General features: G+C 40.3%; 1 protein-coding gene across 2 annotated transcripts in view; it reads left to right on the top strand.

Annotated features, from left to right (window-relative positions):
• Positions 1 to 19,602, top strand: part of LOC121383261 — a 31,101-nt gene that overhangs the window by 6,949 nt on the left and 4,550 nt on the right. The gene's annotated exons all lie outside the window — the stretch shown is intronic.

Genomic DNA, 19,602 nt, shown 5'->3' with positions numbered 1-19,602 from the left:
CTTTTCTCTAGGTAGTGAATTTTATTTCAAAAGTACATCCCATTGCATTGATCAGTGCGCGCATGAACACACAGACACGCAGACACACAGGTGTATATCTGATTATGCATGGGCATCTGGATGAAGATGCTGAATGCTTCATTTAATCTATTACTGTCCTTCGTATTGAAGGAAAGGAATGTTTAACAACACATGAACTAATTTTTAACCATTAGACATCTAACAGCTGGTAGTTGTATCATGGTCAAGATGTCTAATGTTCACTAACAGATGGTAATTGTGACACATGGTCGAGATATCTGACAGATGGTAATTGTGACACATGGTCGAGATATCGAACAGATGGTAATTGTGACACATGGTCGAGATATCTGACAGATGGTAATTGTGACACATGGTCGAGATATCGAACAGATGGTAATTGTGACACATGGTCGAGATATCTGACAGATGGTAATTGTGACATGGTCGAGATATCGAACAGATTGTAATTGTGACACATGGTCGAGATATCGAACAGATGGTAATTGTGACCCATGGTCGAGATATCTGACAGATGGTAATTGTGACACATGGTCGAGATATCGAACAGATGGTAATTGTGACACATAGTCGAGATATCGAACAGATGGTAATTGTGACACATGGTCGAGATATCTGACATATGGTAATTGTGACACATGGTCGAGATATCGAACAGATAGTAATTGTGACACATGGTCGAGATATCTGACAGATGGTAATTGTGACACATGGTCGAGATATCGAACAGATGGTAATTGTGACACATGGTCGAGATATCGAACAGATGGTAATTGTGACACATGGTCGAGATATCTGACAGATGGTAATTGTGACACATGGTCGAGATATCGAACAGATGGTAATTGTGACACATGGTCGAGATATCGAACAGATGGTAATTGTGACACATGGTCGAGATATCTGACAGATGGTAATTGTGACACATGGTCGAGATATCGAACAGATGGTAATTGTGACACATACTCATGATGTCTAACAATTGCAGGGCTAGCTCTGGGTGATCAGAAAACTTTGCCAGATCATCTATTTACACTTTAAAATTTGCAAAAACCACAGGTATTTTCAAATAAAATAACAATTACTGCTGTAACTACAAGAAATTTATTCACCAAATTAAAATAAATTTCGCCAATTGTTTCTAAAATTTGCAATTGGCGAACTTTGTGAGTGCCAGAGCTAGCCCTAAATTGTGACACATAGTTATGATGTCTAACAGATATGGTGTTTTTGACACATAGTCATGATGTCTAACAGATACAGTATTTGTGACAGTCGTGATGTCTAACATATGGTATTTGTGACAAATAGACTAAAGTACTAATCAAAATTATACCCAGGTGATTTTCCAGTCTTATATATTAGTTATGGAATTCCCTGTTATATAAGATTGGAAAATCACCTGGGTATAATTTTGTTTAGTACTTTAGTCATGATGTCTAACAGATATGGTATTTGCGACACATAGTCATGATGTCTAACAGACATGGTGTTTTTGACACAGTCATGAAAAGAATGAAATGTTTTATTTAACGACGCACACAACACATTTTATTTAAGGTTATATGGCATCAGACATATGGTTAAGGACACCAAGGTATTTGTGACACAGTCACAATGTCTAACAGATATGGTATTTGTGACACATAGTCGTGATGTCTAACAGATATGGTGTTTTTGACACATAGTCATGATGTCTAACAGATACAGTATTTGTGACACATAGTCACGATGTCTAACATATGGTATTTGTTACACATATATGTAGTTATGAACTCTCAGACCTTCGGATTTCACAGAAATGATTGTTTCCGGTACAGTGTCGGTAAAATGGAGTACAACTATTCTCTGTCCTACATAAATGATCTTCCACTATACATTGAACATTGTAACACAAGTATGTATGCAGACGATTCAACAGCAGTATTTGACGATGGTCGGATATAGTCCGGGAGCCCAGAGAGTTTTAATTAGCATTGCGAGTACAAAAGGTCTGAGGCCTTTTGAAGGTGTGGGCTGTGGGACCCCCAAATGGCCATTCTTAAGTGTCATATCCTGTACCACTCCGAGGGGCTGCCCCTCAAAATACCCCAAATTTTAAGTTTAATTAGCATAGTTGAGTACACCAATCAAACATACACCAAAAAGTTCTCTGTTGATGTACTAATTAAGATCCACCATTCTTAAGTGTCAACCCCTGTACCGAATCCACTTAAGAATGGGTCAAAGGTCAAAATCCACCCAGTTTCAGGTTTAATTAGCACGATCGAGTACATCATCGAAACTAATGTTAAAATTTTCTATGTTGATATACTAATTAAGATCCACCATTCTTAAGTGTCAACTCCTGTACTTAGTCCACTTAAGAACGCCCCTAATTAACACTAATTAGACATTTAATTAGCATGGCTGAGTACATCAACGAAACTGATGCCAAAATATTCCTTAGGGTTCCCCGACTAAGGATCAATGATTCTTAAATATCAACCCCTGTACTGAATTCACTTCAGGTCAAAGGTCGCAGTTTGCCCAATATCAGGTTTATTAGCATTCACGAGTACATCAAAACATTAATGTTCTTTATTGGTATGATAAACAAGACCCGTGATTCTTAATGTCAACTCCTGTAGTTAGTCCACTTTAAATGCAATGAGTGTGAAATGAAAATGTATTATTAATGTAACTAAATAGTTTTCTATTTTATTGTACTATTATATGAATATGATAATATGACTATTTCCCCATTTGAACAGTGAAAGATTACATTTACTCAGTGTGAGTGTTATAGCAGCAATACTTTTTGCATGAACAAGAGTAACTGTTGTAATAGTTATACATACGTTGATCCATTGTTTTCGCCAGTGTCTAGTGAAATTCTGAGTGTACTATATTAGTTGAACAGTGAAAAGCCTGGTATACCAAACATATGATACAAGCTACATGTAGTTCACACAATCCATAGGTGATGGTTCTGGGTGATGTAATGGCCACTCAATTGAATAATAAATTTAGGAGAATTCTGTCCAAGCTGCAAGCCACACAATATATTTTCGATTCCGTGCCAAAACACATGAATTAAAAATGGGATTTCTCCAAAACCACAGCATGAATAAAGAATATGAGTACATGGTTATACTAAATGCAATTGAACTCCACGACTAGATCAAAACGAAAAGTGCATCCCTAAATCTAAACTAAGTTATTAATGTGATCAAAATTCAACTGAAGGTTCATTATTCTAATTAGTCACCAGACAGAAATAAAGTTATTGATCAAAACAGAACTTGAGTTCCAGTCTGGTTCCATTTCATTGCCTGGCTAAACAACTTTCACCTTCCTTAATATTCATCCTCAGAAAGGACTGCTTCATCATCAGATGATACTGTCAATTCTTCGTCTTCGATGCTGTCATCATCATCAATCTCGTTTTCATCTGGAATGAGGGTTTTTGGCAGTTGTGTTCCTTCATGCCATATTGGTTGATAATATCCGTTGTCAAAATCCCATCCATTTGATGTAGTTGGATGTTGTTGGATATCGGTGAGATCAGCATTCACCCACATTTGTCCAACAAAGGATGCATGTTTCATATGCATGTTTAGCTCTGCCAAACATGGTGGAATGGCACTTGGATTTATGTCCTTCAGCTTCTCCAATGGATTCTTTGTCATTAACTTTGGTCCATAACCCTTTTCAAATATCTTGTATCAAAAGGCATTGAGTGTTGTCTTGCTTGTATTCTTTGCTCCATAGATGCTAGCGGTAAATGTTTGCAGGGTATTTGTGTGATATGACTGCTTCAATCGCCATATCTTCAAATGCTTTTTGTACTTCTGTATTTGTTTCCAGCTTAGCAAATGGTCTCAACTTTCTCTTGCAAACAAATGATCCAGTGTAGTCACTACCGGTGAATGCATGGAATCCTGGTAATGCTGCACATATCTGAGGGCCAAGTATCTGGTAAATAGCGGTTATATTGATATATCTGTGGTTATTTTTGACAGCTGTACCAACATCCATCCACAGTGGCGACTCAAACTTTCTGCAGTGATACAACATGATGACTGCTATGTCAGTATCTGACGCACGGATGACTATGTCTTCTTTTACCCTAGTCTTGTGAGTGTCATCAACTGATTTTGTATGAATGCACAGTGTTCAAGATTAAAAATTTTGGGCAGTATCCCAGTTGGATACTAACATTTAAAAATCTGGTATCCCACCTGAGAATTTTGTATTATATGGTATCCCGGTGGGATACTGGATTCTTGAAGTCTGGTATCCAAAATTAAACTCTGGTATCCCCGGGATATCGGGATACCGTTAATCTCGAACACTGATGCATATCTTGGTATCCACCTCCTCGTGGTTATTTCTACGGTCATCGACCACATCGCACTTGAGAACTCCATCTACAACTTTGAAATGATAGCATTCCCCAGGAATATCAAGGTAGAGCTGGCGGCTTCCAATTATATGTGCATATTGCTGGCCCTGCCATTCTCTTGCCAGGAACTGTGGCATTTGGGTTTTGAATGATCAAAAACTGTTATCTGCTCCATATCTTTCAAAGATGGTTGTGGGTAATTGTCAAAGACACGGTAACTTGAATGATAGAGAATGCCATTGTTCGAATCATAATGCTTCTATCAAGTCCTCCGTAAGTTGGCGGTAGACAGTGAGGTAATGTATGAAGGAGAAATTGGTCGTCTACAATGCATGCACGTATGAATTCGGGGTGGTCTTTCCAGTCTTTCACCTTTGATTCCAATAAATGGAAGAGAGTGTTTTTTTCTCTATTTTTGCCATTGTTTCATCTGTGCTGCATGTTGATAATGGTACAGATGTGAGTGGATATTCAAATATGAATGGCAAGTTCAGATTCCTTTTGGTTGCCAGTAACACAAGGTGACCCATTAGATCTCTTGTACCCTTAAGTTCAGCTATTCTTTGGTCTTTAGCTCTTTGATTCTTTACACAATCATTTGTAACTGTCTTTAGCTGTGATTTTGTTATCTTCTCTTCAAATCTGTTGGGATCACTAATGCAGGACTGTAGGCATTCTTGATGGCGTGACTGTCCATTTTCTGGAACGCTTAGCAGACTTTACCGAATCTCGTCATTGGCAGCCTTCCCTGTGCTTATGTTGAGCAGATAACAGGGAGTTTTTGATAACATGACCTGAACAAAGAAGACCAAAGGTCATTAGTGATGCCTTGAAATCAAAATCATTCAAAATCCAACTGCCACAGTTCCTGGCAAAGTTGTAGATGGAGTTCTCAAGTGCGATGTGGTCGATGACCTTAGAAATAACCACGAGGAGGCGGATACCAAGATATGCCTTCATGCAAAAGCAGTTGATGACACTCACACAAGACTGTAGTGACTACACTGGATCATTTGTTTGCAAGGGAAAGTGAATGAAAGGAGGGGACAATTAAGGCATTTGGCCTTTTTATGCATAGTCAACGATATATAATGCACATTATTGCTTAATATCAAGAAGTATTTCATATAGTTAATTAATAAAACGCTTAAATGTGACGGCTATTATATATAATGGGCGCAGCCATTTTGTACCATCCTAGTGAATATGCCCTCTGGCGAGCTGGTGGTTACGTAATACCTAACGTGTCACGTCAGGAATTAGTCTTCGAACTGAAGAAACAAAACATACCTGATTTTTGCAGATGCATCGCAATGTTCTGTAATAGTATCCATCCCAGTAAGCCAGCACCAAGTATATATTATTTTTCAATACAAAATAAACCACCCTTGTCAAAGTGTTGAAATAACTGTCTTATGTTTTGTACCTAAATTATTCCACATACTGAAATAATAATCGGAGTGTTTTCTTGGTTAATTGGTCTTTTCTTTCCATGGCCTGTACCTGTGGTTCCGGATTGGCAGGTGTATATTTAGACGGTCCCCATACACTGTCTAGACACACTAAAAGGACGTGCCTCTTTTATTAAGATCACAGGGTATTGTACTGGACAATATCAGCCGTCCTGCTTTATTACTGTAAGTAATTCTGTAAAACCCTTGATTAAGTAGACTTTCCCATCTAAAATCACAAAACTGACCAATTATGTAGTCCCAAAGAAAAGAAAATTACCATTTGGGTATCGTGAGTGGTTATTTTTGCATGAACGTACCCTACCAATAGGCCTAATAATATGCATTTTTTTCTTTGGATTTTTTAAAAGAGTAAAATACTATAACTTCATTTCGTTCTATTGATGCAAACTGAAATATATTTAGTTAAATAGTTTATTATACTATCAAGTCATTTATGTTGTTTTACAAGTCAGGTTGGTGAAAGCGAAGCGCCTTGTTGTAAATTTGCTGTTGCTGACGTTACTTTGCCCCAAGCTATACCACCGGACGTCACAAAAACGAAACAAAATGGCTGCCCCAGTTAGCAGGAATAATCACAGGTTTTTTATTAACTCTAAAATTACGTGTTTTTCATTTCTTAAAGTGTTAGTATGTGTTGGTCGTTCGGGTATGCATCTTTCCAACACATCAGGCTCATATTTGAGTTGATCCTCCCTTTAACTACAGGAGTTGACATTAAGAATCACGGGTCTTGTTTATCATACCAACAAAGAACATATTAATGTTTTGATGTACTCGTGGATGCTTAATAAACCTGATATTGGGCAAATTGTGACCTTTGACCTTAAGTGAATTCAGTACAGGGGTTGATATTTAAGAATCATTGATCTTTAGTCGGGGTACCCTAAGGAATATTTTGGCATCAGTTTCACTGATGTACTCGATCATGCTAATTAATCTTATAATTAGCGCTAATATGGGGCATTCTTAAGTGGACTAAGTACAGGAGTTGACACGAATGGTGGATCTTAATTAATATATCAAGAGAGAAAATGTTAACGTTAGTTTCGTTGATGTACTCGATTATGCTAATTAAACCTAAAATTGGGTGGATTTTGACCTTTGACCCGTTCTTAAGTGGATTCGGTACAGGGGTTGACACTTAAGAATCACTGATCCTTTATCAGTGTACCCTAAAGAATATTTTGGCATCAGTTTCGTTGATGTACTCAACCATGCTAATTAAACTTCTAATTAGGGGCGTTCTTAAGAATGGTGGATCTTAATTAGTACATCTGTTTTGAATTTACCATGTCCGACGCGAGTTCGTTGACAGCTAGCGCACGGAAAGTTTGTGTGCGAGATGGTTGTCAATTTCCTTTATGGCGTAAAGACACACACGTGTTTTATCCGGACTGTCGGTCTTGTTCTCAAGACTGTCAGTGTGAGATCTGCGCCACGTGGTCTCCTAACCAGTGGGTTCGGTTCGGTTCGCAGACTCAGGTTTCGGGTACCAGCAAAATCTTGTCGTCTGCTTCGGCAGTAGTCGGCAAGTCGGACTTAATGGGTAGGTCCCATAAGTCTGTAGACACTTCGAAAAAACAATTACCGATACTTTGGGAGCGCGTCCCCCCCCCCCCCTCGGGGCTCCTATTGTGACCGTGGTAAGTGAGCCGTCTTCGTTAGTGACAGCGCCTTCTTCTGTTTGTGTGGCTTCGTCTCGGGCATCGCCATCGTCGTTACGGTTACCTTTACAAACAGAAGGGGGGCAGGGTGGAGTCGTCGCGGCTCCGGTTTTGACAACTTCATCGGTTACCGAGCACATGCACTCCGTTGTGCATAGGTCCACTGCTTCGTCCGCAGAGCAGGTGGCCCTGACTTTGCCTTCCGATTGCTGACAGTCACTTCGGCACCTCAGCATTCTCAAGGCCCGAGGAGAGTTGTGCCAGTTTGCTTCGAACTGAGCCAGTTGTTCCGATGCCGGGATCCATCTCTGATGGCATCCCAACCGATGTTTACCATTGGGTGGAGGACTCATCCCGTTTGGGTCCTCCGTTTGCATATGTTTACCCCAAGGGTCCGGTGACTTCGGTAGCAATGGACATCTCCTCACAGTTTGCACCGTCTTTGGTCCCTACCTCTTTGACTTTACTCGATAGAGGACGAGGTTCGCGCAGATACCCCTCGGCTGGGGGTACTCTGTGGCCGCAAAGTCTGACCGTTCCATACTTGGCGCAGGAACGATCGTTAGGCTTTCAGGAAATGTTGTTTCGGAGTTTTGTGGAATTTTTTTAAGCTTTGTCTCAGTTGGGATCATGCATTGCTTTTGCAGACAGGACCGTCGGGTGCGGCTCCCATCCCCCCCCCCCCCCCCTGTTTTTCCGCCAAAACCAGCAGAAACTGCGTCTCGACAGCAGTTTGATGATGCAGTTAGGGATTGTCGTTCGGTTCCTTCGATTAGGGGGAGGAGTCCATGTAGATCTTCGGGATCCAATGGACAGTGACCTGGCTTCAGAGGAAGCGTCGGTTGGACCAGATTCTGTCGCTGACCCAGCTCTCACTCACTTCGGTTCGGGGGTAGAGGAGGAGTGTGATTATCGAACGGTTCTGTCTTTTGTCAGGGACCAGGTCCGACAGGTATGCGGGGACGCTATACCTCAGGTTGAGGCCCAGCCTACATAAAAGGGTGTCTCCTTTGGGAACCGTTCTTTGAATTTGGTCACTCCTCGTGAGGAGTCGGGTTTACCACTTACACAGGAGGCACACAGTTCACTTTGTGACATTGATGTGTTGATCACTGGCAGTGATCGTATCCTGGGAGTGGGTGTTGATGAGTACCCAACGGCACTGCCTACGGTGAAAATCTTAACAGGAGCGTGCATTTTTCGTGCCGACTCCTATGAGATGTTGGGGGCGGATTTTCTCGAACATCCGGCGGTCGTTCCCGCTAGTGTCATTGCTAGAGCCGCTTGTTCCCCATCGCTGCATGTGTCATTGCCAATCGCGGATCTGGAATCGTTCGAATGGCTGGCTAAGTCGATGTTCCAGGTTAATAACCATTTAGGTACGTTCCTATTTGGCTTGGATAAGGCTGTCGAGAGCCTTCCCGGGTTGGCGAAAGGCTGTTTGGAGGCTGCGTCAAAAGCCTCTAAGCATATCATTCAGTTATCTGGCCGATTGTTTGCGAACAGTCTTTTGTTGCGGCGTGACCATTACCTGGCGGGTTTGAGTGCGTCAAACGTTTCGGTACAGGAAAATTTACGTTTCGGTCCCGATTTTAATCTTGTCCTAGACAAAAATTTGTGGCGACCAGTCCAGAACACTCAACCCTCAACCTCTGGTAAACGTCGGTCCACGTTTTTGGGGTTCAAGCCGCCTCCTGTGAAAAAGGCTGCTTTTTTACACTCGGCTCAGATCCCTAGGGTTCCTGACACTAGGAGGCAGCCAGGTAACAGCCCGTCTTCCACTAAGCGAGGACGCAAATGTCGTACTGCGTTCCGTTCTGAGTCCACCAAAGGCGTTGCGCATACGGGTGGTAAGCGGTTGGGGTGAGGGTACGTGAACAATCGGCAGTTGGAGGTACCATTAGCAACCATACCTGCATTTCCTTCGAAATTGGTGCAAGCTGTCGGGTCTCGACCCCTGGGTTCTGTCGGTCGTTCGACACGGTTACAAAATACCCTTTTCTTCGAGCCCCCCCCCCCCCCCCCCCCCCCTTACTTCCACTCCGAGAATGCCGCCGTTACCGTCGGCGGATCGGCGCGTTTTAGTAAAGAGTATGATTGCTGAGTTTCTCGACAAAGGGGCCATCCAGAGTCAGTCTGGACACTCCAGGATTTTATTCTCATCTTTTCTTCGCCCAGAAGAAAAATGGGGAATGGAGACCAATCCTAAATTTGAAGCCACTGAATGTCTACGTTGACGTTCCTTCCATGAAAATGGAAACGGTTCATTCAGTCTGGAACCTGCTTCAAATTGGGGAGTGGGCTGCGTCGATCGATCTGAAAGATGCATACCTCCATGTCCCGGTGCACAAGGCGTTTTGGAAGTTTCTGCGCTTCCTTTTCGACGGGAAAGCGTACAAGTTTCGTATGCTCCCTGTTCGGGTTGGCGATGAGTCCCCATGCTTTTACACGTGTGATAAAAGCGGTGGTAGGTCATGTTCATTCGTTAGGGGTTCGAATGCATACCTATCTGCACAATTGGTTGATCCCAGCTTCGTCGCAACAGGAGTGTCGGACCAATGTCGGGTTGGTTTTGGACACTATCCTCCAATTGGGTTTTATTCCCAATTGGGTGAAATCGGATTTTCACATATCTCGGAGTGGTCTTCGATCTTGTGGTAGCGTCGGTTCGTCCCACCGATGCGCGTATCCACAATTTTCAAACGTCGGCACGGCGTTTGATGGGGGAGCAAAGTACTACAGTACGATCTCTCCACGTAGTGTTGGGCCACCTCGAATCTCTGGCCTCATTGATCGTGCGGTTCAGACGATTCAAACGACCACTCCAGTGGCATTTGTCCCCACAGTGGGACGGTTACAATAGGGACACGATAGTGCCTCTGGGCCTATGGTTCACTCATCCGATACAGGAGTGCCTGTTGGACAAGTGCATGACCCTATCGGTTCCGTTGCACACCCCTGCTCCGGATCTGATCCTTTTCACGGATGCGTCGCTGCACGGGTACGGGGCGCATCTGTTGGATCAACACATTTCAGGGGTATGGAATCTCTCCGAGAGGAAGCTTCATATCAACTGTTTGTCTTCATTTCCAGTGTGTTCTTCGACACTTTGGGTCGCAAAGCTCTTGCGATTTTGGAATTCTGCGACCAGCTAGGGACGACTCTGTGGGCGAAACACATTCCTTTGTCGGTGAATATGTTAGCCGATGCCCTCAGTCGACATACTCCTGTTCAGACGGAGTGGATGTTGAACAAAGGGGTGGTCGCAGCGGTTCTTCGAGTGTGGGGCAGTCCACAGGTGGACATGTTTGCCACACGGTTGAACAACCAATTGCCGGTGTTCGTGTACCAGACACAATGGCATTGGAGTACGGCGCGTTGAGTATGGATTGGACGGGACTGGATTTTTATGCCTTCCCTCCTCCTGTCTTACTCGGCACGGTGTTGACCAAAGTGGTCCAGGAACCTTGTCACGTGACATTGATAGCTCCTCTGTGGGTGGCGCAGCGCTGGTTTCCACAGCTTCTGTCACTGTTAGTGGCAGTCCCGTCCCTGTTACCAGTGTTGTCCGATCTACTCAGCCAGCGACGGAGTCAGACGGTGTGGCATCCGAAGCCGGAGGTCTTCCGGCTTCACACGTTGAGGATATCAGGCCTTCCTTGCGACGCAGAGCTTTTTGACAAGAATTGCTCATCTCGTCTCTTCAGCAAAGCGCAAATCTACTGAGTCGGTTTATCAGTGTCACTGGCATATGTGGGTTCGTTGGGCGAAAGCACGGGATTTCGATCCCTTATCGTCTACTGTCAACGATTTAGCGGAGTACTTTCTGGTGTTGGTCCAAGAAAGGAAACTTAGTCACGACAGTGAAAAGTCACAGAGCTGCGATTTTCACTACTCTTAAACAGTGTGGATGTTGTGACTTTTCTACGAACTTGGTGTTGCATGATTTACTTAAATCATTGCAATCCGACCTTCCATTATTCCGAAATGGAATGTCTTTCTTGTGTTACATGCTCTTAAGGGTGCGCCTTATGAGCCGTTGAGGTTTGCTAGTCTTCGTGCCTTGACGTGGAAGACTCTGTTTCTGGTTTCACTGGCAGCTTGTCGTCGGATCAGTGAGATACATGCTTTTTTGCATGACTTAGTTGATTACAATTCATACGGGTCTGTCACTTTACGTACCGACCCTATCTTTGTTGCTAAAAACCAGTCTCCGGGGGAAGAGTTTCCACCTACTGTCATTCACAGTTTATCTCGTACACTGTCATCTGACAACTCGGATAGACTTCTTTGCCCGGTGAGAGCATTGAAGTATTGTTTGGAGCGTATGAAAAACAGGCGGCAGGGTAAAAAGAGATTGTTTATTTCTTATAACATTAAGGCCGAGTGATGTCACAAAAAATGCTTTGTCTCGATGGATAGCAGCTACCATCAAGCTAGCATATGAGATGGTGGGTGATCATGTGTTACGGAATTTCTCTGTTAAACCACATGAGATCCGAGCCATTTCTGCTTCCCTGAATTTTCATGACTCTTTAGATATTATAAAGGTCATGAATGCAGGGGTTTGGAAAGGACAGCACACTTTTGACCGTTTCTATTTCCGGGATATGGCGGTTGGTCCTGACTGTACGCGTAGGATCCAGACTGTCATTGCGGCTCAACACGTCGTGTCTGTGCGCAGGGCAACGGAAAGGGGTCGACCTCTTTTCCATCCGACTGCAATCGATTCACGCTTCGGACATGTTTAACACTCCACCCTTTTCTGAGGGATGGGTTTTTTTTGTAGTGTTGTCTACCATTTCCTCTCCCTGGGGAGATGTTTTTCCTCCCTTTCATGGGGATGAGTTTTTCTTTTGGGAAGCCTCCTTTTTATTCCCAAAAGTTTTTTGACTCATCTCCATGTCATTACTTCAAAGGAGCTTTATGGGTACGGGTAAGTCCTCTATTTTCTTACCTCCTCCCATTAAAGTTGAATTCACGTGCTCTAACGGTGTCATTGCACGTCCATTATAGCATATTTGTTGTGCTAGCACAGTAAGTTGAATAAGACTATTAGAAAATTTGTTTCTAATTTTCATTATTATTCATACTTACCTAGTGCTAGCACAACAAACTATACCTACCACCCACCCCTATGAGGCTTTCCCTCGGTGGGTTTGGGTGGACTTTGAACCGAGAATGAAGTTACAGGTAGCCCGTTCAAGGATAGCATTGCACATATCCGGCAAGGCAGAGAATTCTGCAGTGTGTAGGTATGACTCAGGTTGAATAGCATATTTGTTGTGCTAGCACTAGGTAAGTATGAATTATAATGAAAATTAGAGAAAAAAAAATCTAAATTGGGTGGATTTTGACCTTTGACCCGTTCTTAAGTGCATTCGGTACAGGGGTTGACACTTAAGAATCACTGATCCTTAGTCAGGGTACCCTAAAGAATATTTTGGCATCAGTTTCGTTGATGTACTCAACCATGCTAATTAAACTTCTAATTAGTGCTAATTAGGGGCGCCCGTAAGTGGACTAGTACAGGAGATGACACTTAAGAATGGTGGATCTTAATTAGTACATCAACAGAGAACATTTTGGTGTAGGTTTGATTGGTGTACTCAACCATGCTAATTAAACTTAAAATTTGGGGATTTTGAGGGGTGGCCCCTTGGATTGGTATAGGAAATGACACTTAAGAATGGCCGTTTGTGGGTCGTTTGTGGGTCCCACAGCCCACACCTACATATTCCAGGTCTCAAACCTTTTGTACTGGCAATGCTAATTAAACCTCTCTAGGCTCCCGGTTTAATAGCATTAGGTAATTGGAATTCCAAAGTACTGGTCCAGAGTAACTGAAAGCATGTTTAAATAAAGACATTTTAGGTTTTGGAATTAATAGATTTCTATACATTTTGAAGGTTGTAGGGATTGTTTTCTTCAACATATATTAATAAGTTTGAAAATGTGTAAACATTTGTGATAGTGGATTCATGTTTCCATTGTCATCCATTTTAATTGTTTAAATACTGGGGCAGATGGAGTAATAGGATCTACATCTAATATCATCCTTGTGGCTCTCTTTTGCTGTTTTAGTAAACGTTCTAGTTTCCCCAAATTACACAGCAGTAATCGATGAGTGGTAAAATATACCCATTGTAGAAAAGTTTTCTTGCATCTAAATTTAAATACCTAATAATTTTCGATAAAAGATACAAATGTTTAGAGATTAAGGAACACACATGTTTAACCTGATTTGTCCATTTTAAATTATTATCAATTTAAAGTAAGATTCCTAAAAGTTGTTCACAATCATTTTGGATTGTAACTTTGTCTTGTTCCTATAGTCACATTTTTCTACACCTTTCAGATATTGCTGTAGTTTTATCTTGAATTTGAGTAACAGTTTTCTCAGGTCAGTTTATCAAGAGAGAAAGATGTTTGTGTGATTTCTAATATCTCATCTGCTAATTAACTTTTAATTCTGTTATGTTTTAATTCCATAATGCTGTAAACTCCATCTGAGAGGTGATCATTTTACAAAACCCTCACCTCACCCTGTACTATGTTTGTTTGGCAGCAGGACGTATCTCTTGGGATCTGCTATCTTAAAACAATAACAGCAGGCCATCCCTTACTGAAATTACTTATATTTTTCACTTATAAGTTAAGTATAAATCGTTAATACTTTTGAAGTATAAGTGAACGATTAGGATTTTGTATGCAAATGAGGTATCACTTATACAAAGTATATGTGACATAACTGAAGTGTTAACCATATATATAAGTAAAGTGTAAGTCAATCACTTATATTTAACAGAAGTGTTAGATATATATAAGTGACTTATAAGTGAAGTATAGGTGAAGTGATTCACTGATATTTACAAACATTGCTGTATGAATGAAGTATAAGTGATTCACTGATATTTAACAGAAACTGCTGTATAGGTGAAGTATAAGTGATACATAAAACCAATATAAGTTTGCTACATTTATTTACATCAGCAAATAATAATCATATACACTCACACATTTCAATCATTACTCAAACCATAGGCCTATTCATCATACATCAATGTACACTAACACAACTCCTCACACCCAAACCTTTCTCTCCATCACACACTTAACCAATTTCACCAGTCACCATCTTAGTACAGATGATCACCACACTACTCAATATTAATTACACACAAATACTACTCAATGTATTAAGTATATATACTACTCAAAAGAATTTAAGGGTCAAAAATGTATAACCAAATAAGTTTCAGAGTGTATTAGATTGATGACGTAAACTACACCAAAAATTTAATTTATTGTTCCATATTTACAAAAAAACACAAATAAACGTCACTGTATACAAGAAAGTCACATGACATGCTGTCAAAGTTGAAGGTTGTCAAACATGGATTTTACACATTAGAACATTCGTTTAATAGTGTGTGAATCCATCCCTGGCGCGAATACACTCGACACATCGTTGCCTCATGCTGTTGAGACGTCTGAAGAACTCTTGGGGAATGGCCTGCCACTCTGCCATAAGAAGTTGACCCAGGTCATGAAGGTTGGCCGGAGGGGCATGTTTATCCCGAACTCTCCTGCCTAATTCGTCCCAGGCGTGCTCTATTGGAGAAAAGTCAGGCGAATATGCTGGCCAATCCATCCTGGCGATACCTTGTTGTCTGAGAAAGTCCGTTACCACCCTGGCGCGGTCGGGTCTGGCATTGTCATCCTGCAGAACTGCCCCGCCGCCAATCTGCTGAAGGCCTGGGAGAACCAACGGCCGGATAATCTCATTCAGATAGCGGATTGTATTCAGATTGCCATCCACCACATAGAGGGGGGTCCTGTGGTGGATAGAGATGCCGCCCCATACCATGACGCTGCCACCACCGAACCGGTGATGTTGTCTAACGTTAACGTCGGCGAAGCGCTCCCCAGGACGTCTGTAGACACGAACCCGACTGTCGTTGAACTGGAGACTAAACCTGGACTCATCAGTGACGGCAGCGTAGATTATTGGCTCTCAGACGATTGCGTATGGTTTGATCAGACACTCGAGTTCCAGTCGCAGTCCGCAGATTGTCACGTAATCGGCATGCAGTGGTTGTGCGTTGACGTAGAGCCATATTGGTGATGTAGCGGTCCTCTCTATTTGTAGTGCTTCGGGGTCTTCCCGAACGTGGACGATTTCGAACAGAATTCGTTGCTTTGTACCGTTGCCACAGTCGGCCAACGACACTCTGACTGACACCAAGTCTCAAGAGCAACATTTCTTTGCGTATTGCCATCCTGAAGCCAAGCAATAGCCCTTCCTCGATCTTCGATAGTCAGTTGACGTCGTACCATTGTTGAATTTGGAGTGTGCACCATACACGAACGCAAGCTCCAATTATACGGAAATTCAGCATTGGGAACATGGAATACACATGCAAAGCGTGCAAATGAAGTGCTTTGTGAAAAAGCAAGTTATGGGCACTTAGCAGACCTTTCGCCCTAATTTACGTGCAAATGTAAGCATGTTTTCGCCATTAGAACTAGTCGACAGTGTCAATGACAGTGGATTTTAATTCATTTATGGGTTGCTTAGACCCACTTTCGTCAAAATGAAACAATACCATGCGTGACATTATGGTCTAGCTAATATAATTGACATTCAGAAAATAATGTCGAAAATATCGTCTGACCCTTAAATTCTTTTGAGTAGTATATATCACATCACACATATAGCACCACGTAATATTTAAAATATTACGTATTCAAAATAAGATATCAGTGTCCACTTACGACTTCATATATCTTCATTAAAACAGTTCTTTTATAACACCCAAAGTCACTTATTTATATTAACTAATTAAGCAGTATTACACATACCACTTTCTTCCATTAACAACTATCACTGCTAATGTTTCAACACATACATGAGCACGTTGTTAATTAATACAATTATGAACTAATTGCACAACTCATCCTTCTCTTCACCTTCCGAATTCACGACACCTCCATTATTATACTTGCACAGTATAATAATAACATTACAAAACAACAACCCGTTGTTTACTATATAACCCGAACATAGCTAATAAATAGCCCACACATGGAACTTCATTTCCACATTACCACCACACTGCACCCTTCGTGTACCCCTCCTCCACGAATTCACCAAACCTCCACAAGCTTGACTCCCAGCCACTTCTTCATTCAGACAAGCCATCTCTACATCTCTGGATACATCTTCACACAGGCAAGCCACCTCTACAGCTCTCAGTAGACTCTACTGCTGTACCATCTAGAACAGATACCAGTTACTATGATGTAACACCTTATTATTCCATACACTTTATATACCAACCAACTTCATCTCTTTACTCAATGTCCACATTATACAGGTTATACTAAACATTCATTATCCACATCTTTATAAAATTAATATGTCATTACCATACTACTACACTTTAACATAATACAATTATGTTTTACAACCATTACAAAATAACAATACATACTAAATATCAAGTATTTAATTACTTACGGTTAAGCATTAACCCGAACTATAAACACCAAAGTCTTTCACAAACTTCTGTCCAACTTGCACAAATCTTGTTCACCGTTCTCTCTCAAAAATAAATCATACTGCCCCAAACAATAACTAAGTCATCTCTTTTATTCACACACTCGGCTTTTCAGTTACCAACCACTCACTCCTGCTACAAGCTACAATACAAATTCCTACCTTGCCTAATTAATCCCATACCAAGAAACCTTTAGTTTCACGATCCAAGCTATGACTAATCTATTCCATTTCTCTCAACTGTACAACCTGTATTACCGTATAATTGATAATAAGTATTATACTATAAACTTCATATGTAAAAATACCACATGTGTACTAATAAACATAGTATAGTAAATCTACAAATAATTACTTTCAAATCACATTCTGTTCTGATTACCCTTGACTTGTGACATGAAGTATATGTGAAATATAAGTGAAGTATGAGTGATTCACTGATATTTACAAACATTGCTGTATAAGTGAAGAATTAGTGATTTACTAATATTTTACAAAAACACTGTATAAGTGAAGTATAAGTGAAATATAAGTGAATATTAAAGGCTGTGGTATGTTCTGTCCTGTCTGAGGTAAGATCATATAAAAGATGACTTGCTGCTTTTGAAACATGTAGAGAGCTTCCTCTGAAGACTATGGGTCAGAATTAATTATCAATTTAATTTTTTACATCCAGTAGCCAGTGATGAACTAATCAGTGCTCTGGTGACATCATTAAACAAATGAAATTAGGCAGCAATCTGTCCCTGGAGGCCAAATTTCAATATTCTCAGGTAATTTCTGTATTAATGCGACTGACCCTATCTCCACCCACGGAAATGGACACCAATTTTGGTCAAGCTACCAACTGGTAACAAATGTTTTGTCAAGAAAAAGAAAAAGAAAAGAAAAAATAGAAGAGTTAAAAAACAGGTTCAAAATCCATGAATACCATGAGAATTCCCATGACCCATTTAATTCAAATAATTGTTTTAAAAAGTTATTGTTCTTACCAGTATGTCACCGGTACAGCACTTCCACACCCTATCTGTAAACTGTCAGCAAGACATAAAAATTGAAGCACAATAGTCTTAACAAAGTGGTGTTTCATTCTTCCCAAAGTGACCCACTAATATATCTGAACAGTATATGCAAAGAAATATTTGATAAATAATTAAAATGTTTTTTTTTTTTTAAATGTTAGATTGGATTCTCTCACATCCCTTTTCTTCAGTTATGTCCTGTTCAGTGCCATCTTCATATATGTCATCCAACATTCAGATGGGATTCTGCAAAACAATTTAGATTTTTTTTTTTTTTTATATAGTCTGGATAGATCTGCTATGTAATTAGCAATTGTTTGATGTAAACATTTAGTTCTTTCTATTAGTTTTTAAAGACTAAGTTAGAGAATCATAGCCTACCAAGTTTCAGATGTGTGGAATCAAAACTTCAGGAAAAAACAAACTTTCAGTTAAATTTTCAGTTTTACTTCTAAAAATAATAGTTAAAAAAAATATTCAATCAAATCTCTAGGATAAACGTTAATTTTTGTATTAAAACAGACTTTGAAATATTGAATGTTGAACTTTAAAAATTTTAATTAAGAAGAAACCAGAAAATAAAATACTTACATGTATATACATATATTTTTAATCTCTTAAGTTCTGGAAACTACTAGAAAGAATCATGCAAATAACTGTTTATAAATTTCTCTGATTTGACTGATTGTTTCCATAATCCAAATGGTAAAGTTTCATGTATTAATTTTGTATGTACATGTTGAGGATATTAAAGCTGGGATGATCAACTTTAATAAAACATCAGTCAGACTAATTTGTTCAGTACATGAACCATTACAACATGTATGTATCTGGTGGAGATAACTGGTGAATAAATGAAAACATCCATTTTAATTGTGCATTTTGTAAAAAATATGATGACACTAGGTTTTTCTTTTGGTGTTCTCTGTAGCATCTTTATTTTTCTGAACAAACAATAGGTATTCTGACTTTAGAAAAGTTTAATGTAAATGATATTAACATGCAATGAATAGGCTTATAAACATTAATATGTGTATTAAGCAAACATAGAAGCTAACATATATTGTTCATGTTACTGTTTGAAATGTCAGTCATTACAACTGCCCCCCGTTTCCCTTGGGCTTTTAATTAACACTGTGTGAAGTAAATTAATTGCTCCCAGTCTGCCAGAAGTAGAGATACACATCCTTTTGATAAGACAGGTAAAAACTAACCAGGTGACAACTCCCATTCTCCTATAGACATTTTATTGCCCCAATTAGTGGAGCTATGTAATCCCTTTGTAAGGTGATATCTAAAGACTTCCAGTGTTTGTGAATTGCAGAAGTTGATGAACATTACATAAATTATTTTAGTTCATTTAATCAATGAAACCACAAGTATATTTTAATTAATTACTACTAATTACTTATAATATTTAAATGTAAACAACAACACCAAACCTTTATGT

This window comes from Gigantopelta aegis, chromosome 10 (assembly GCF_016097555.1).
Source record: "Gigantopelta aegis isolate Gae_Host chromosome 10, Gae_host_genome, whole genome shotgun sequence".
Lineage (NCBI taxonomy): Eukaryota > Metazoa > Mollusca > Gastropoda > Neomphalida > Peltospiridae > Gigantopelta > Gigantopelta aegis.
The sequence above is the reverse complement of the archived record's forward strand: the minus strand, read 5'-3'. Positions and strand labels throughout refer to the sequence as shown.